General features: G+C 49.0%; 1 non-coding gene across 1 annotated transcript; it reads left to right on the top strand.

Annotated features, from left to right (window-relative positions):
* The first annotated feature begins 646 nt into the window (after positions 1-646).
* Trnat-agu (transfer RNA threonine (anticodon AGU)) lies at positions 647-720 on the top strand. The gene has a single exon. It is a non-coding gene; the product is annotated as a tRNA-Thr (tRNA).
* Positions 721-3,388: the final 2,668 nt, after the last annotated feature.

Below are 3,388 nucleotides of genomic sequence, written 5' to 3' on the forward strand. Positions count from 1 at the left end.
CATCGAAACTACTTGGAACTTTTGTGTATATGAACGGGTCCGCGCCTTTGTACTCTGCTCCCTTCACCGCTACAAACCAACCAACCATCGTGTCCGTGCGCATCTGAGTCGCAAAGAATGGGGAATAGCGCCGTTTGTTCGTGCATGGGGCGTAGCTCAGTTGGTAGAGCGTTCGCTTGGCATGTGAAAGGTCCAGGGTTCAAGCCGCGGCGCCTCCATTTTTTGTGGTCAGTGCATGGTAAGTGTTGGTCGCGGCGAACCTAAAGGCACGCAAGATGTTGCAAAGCCAGCGTCACAGACTGATATGATGTATACTGACGTAAGGAGAGCAAGATGTAAGTGTGGGGACCGGCTGTTATCGAGGTGTCATCGAGTGCAGATCTGTCTTACTTATCGCGGCTTAACCTCATTGAAGTCTAGAGGGTGGACAACACGTTGGTCTTACTCAGAGCGGTGTCCGAATTCTATTTTCGACGTTATACGTGCCACTTTCATTGTGGCCAACTACGATTCGATACAGAATGCACGAAACCTGAAAGACACACTAACGGATACATAGAGAGTAGTGTTTGTCTGCTGAATAATGGGAGTGCAAGGGTCTGTGTCGTCTATATGGCTGTATGTAGCACCATTAGTCTTCGGGGGGGGAGGGCGTAGCTCAGATGGTAGAGCGCTCGCTTAGTATGCGAGAGGTACTGGGATCAATACCCAGTGCCTCCAGAATTTTTAACACACCTACATGCGCACCTTGATATGCAAATGGAATAATTCACGACCAGCAGATGTGTCTAGGAAGATACAAGCGAATGATTAGCATCCACAATTGACAAGCGTGCTGTTATTTGTGCGCAGGAAGCACCCTCCTCCCACGCCTACACTTAATTTAGAAACAGTACAAGTGTTCCCGTAAGATTCTCAAGCCTATGTCGGAAAGATCTGCCTTGCGCCGAGTTCACGTAAATCCCACTGCACATTCCTATTCTTTGCGTGCAGTCAGCTGCTACTGGTGTTGCTAGTTGTGACTGCTGATAACAGATGCCGTAGCAATCAATTCATGGAGTGAGTTGTATGTTTTGCGATAGTCTGTCTCTGACAAGCAAGCACAGGTGACATAGGTGCGAACACAGGAAGCTTGCAGACCCTCGCTGCCTGCAGACACCGAGCAGCCACACTAGGAGGGCGGCCTAAGCCGTAGGCGAAATGTACTCATTCGCTTTGGCGCGACGTCGAACTATAAATAATGCTGTCACTAGCGTGAGCGTTGCGTGAGCGTCGTGGAAAGTCGGAAAAGTCGGCTGCGAGGGTGAGTGCCAAGTTTGGGGAGCGTTTCGTAGTATGCGCAGTGCAATGGAGACGCGGAAACTTGTTGTGGCCCAGTGTTTTGCAGTTGGACGACAAGATTGGTACACAGTAGTAAAGAGCGAGGCACTGAGTTGGCATAAATAATGTAGTGCACAATGGTTCTCGAGATGTGTTTGTTACCTCAGGTGCTGTATAATTGTCTACAATGAGTGAAAACGGAGCAATTTGTGACGGCTCTTTCAATTTAAGACGTTAAAAACAGACGGAATTTGCATTTGTAATACCAGAGCATCGAAACTACTTGGAACTTTTGTGTATATGAACGGGTTCGCGCCTTTGTACTCTGCTCCCTTCACCGCTACAAACCAACCAACCATCGTGTCCGTGCGCATCTGAGTCGCAAACAATGGGGAATAGCGCAGTTTGCTCGTGCATGGGGCGTAGCTCAGTTGGTAGAGCGTTCGCTTGGCATGTGAAAGGTCCAGGGTCCAAGCCGCGGCGCCTCAATTTTTTGTGGTCAGTGCATGGTAAGTGTTGGTCGCGGCGAACCTAAAGGCACGCAAGATGTTGCAAAGCCAGCGTCACAGACTGATATGATGTATACTGACGTAAGGAGAGCAAGATGTAAGTGTGGGGACCGGCTGTTATCGAGGTGTCATCGAGTGCAGATCTGTCTTAGGTATCGCGGCTTAACCTCATTGAAGTCTAGAGGGTGGACAACACGTTGGTCTTACTCAGAGCGGTGTCCGAATTCTATTTTCGACGTTATACGTGCCACTTTCATTGTGGCCAACTACGATTCGATACAGAATGCACGAAACCTGAAAGACACCCTAACGGATACATAGAGAGTAGTGTTTGTCTGCTGAATAATGGGAGTGCAAGGGTCTGTGTCGTCTATATGGCTGTATGTAGCACCATTAGTCTTCGGGGGGGCGGGCGTAGCTCAGATGGTAGAGCGCTCGCTTAGTATGCGAGAGGTACTGGGATCAATACCCAGTGCCTCCAGAATTTTTAACACACCTACATGCGCACCTTGATATGCAAGTGGAATAATTCACGACCAGCAGATATGTCTAGGAAGATACAAGCGAATGATTAGCATCCACAATTGACAAGCGTGCTGTTATTTGTGCGCAGGAAGCACCCTCCTCCCACGCCTACACTTAATTTAGAAACAGTACAAGTGTTCCCGTAAGATTCTCAAGCCTATGTCGGAAAGATCTGCCTTGCGCCGAGTTCACGTAAATCCCACTGCACATTCCTATTCTTTGCGTGCAGTCAGCTGCTACTGGTGTTGCTAGTTGTGACTGCTGATAACAGATGCCGTAGCAATCAATTCATGGAGTGAGTTGTATGTTTTGCGATAGTCTGTCTCTGACAAGCAAGCACAGGTGACATAGGTGCGAACACAGGAAGCTTGCAGACCCTCGCTGCCTGCAGACACCGAACAGCCACACTAGGAGGGCGGCCTAAGCCGTAGGCGAAATGTACTCATTCGCTTTGGCGCGACGTCGAACTATAAATAATGCTGTCACTAGCGTGAGCGTTGCGTGAGCGTCGTGGAAAGTCGGAAAAGTCGGCTGCGAGGGTGAGTGCCAAGTTTGGGGAGCGTTTCGTAGTATGCGCAGTGCAATGGAGACGCGGAAACTTGTTGTGGCCCAGTGTTTTGCAGTTGGACGACAAGATTGGTACACAGTAGTAAAGAGCGAGGCACTGAGTTGGCATAAATAATGTAGTGCACAATGGTTCTCGAGATGTGTTTGTTACCTCAGGTGCTGTATAATTGTCTACAATGAGTGAAAACGGAGCAATTTGTGACGGCTCTTTCAATTTAAGACGTTAAAAACAGACGGAATTTGCATTTGTAATACCAGAGCATCGAAACTACTTGGAACTTTTGTGTATATGAACGGGTTCGCGCCTTTGTACTCTGCTCCCTTCACCGCTACAAACCAACCAACCATCGTGTCCGTGCGCATCTGAGTCGCAAACAATGGGGAATAGCGCAGTTTGCTCGTGCATGGGGCGTAGCTCAGTTGGTAGAGCGTTCGCTTGGCATGTGAAAGGTCCAGGGTCCAAGCCG

Source organism: Schistocerca gregaria, chromosome 10, assembly GCF_023897955.1.
Source record: "Schistocerca gregaria isolate iqSchGreg1 chromosome 10, iqSchGreg1.2, whole genome shotgun sequence".
Lineage (NCBI taxonomy): Eukaryota > Metazoa > Arthropoda > Insecta > Orthoptera > Acrididae > Schistocerca > Schistocerca gregaria.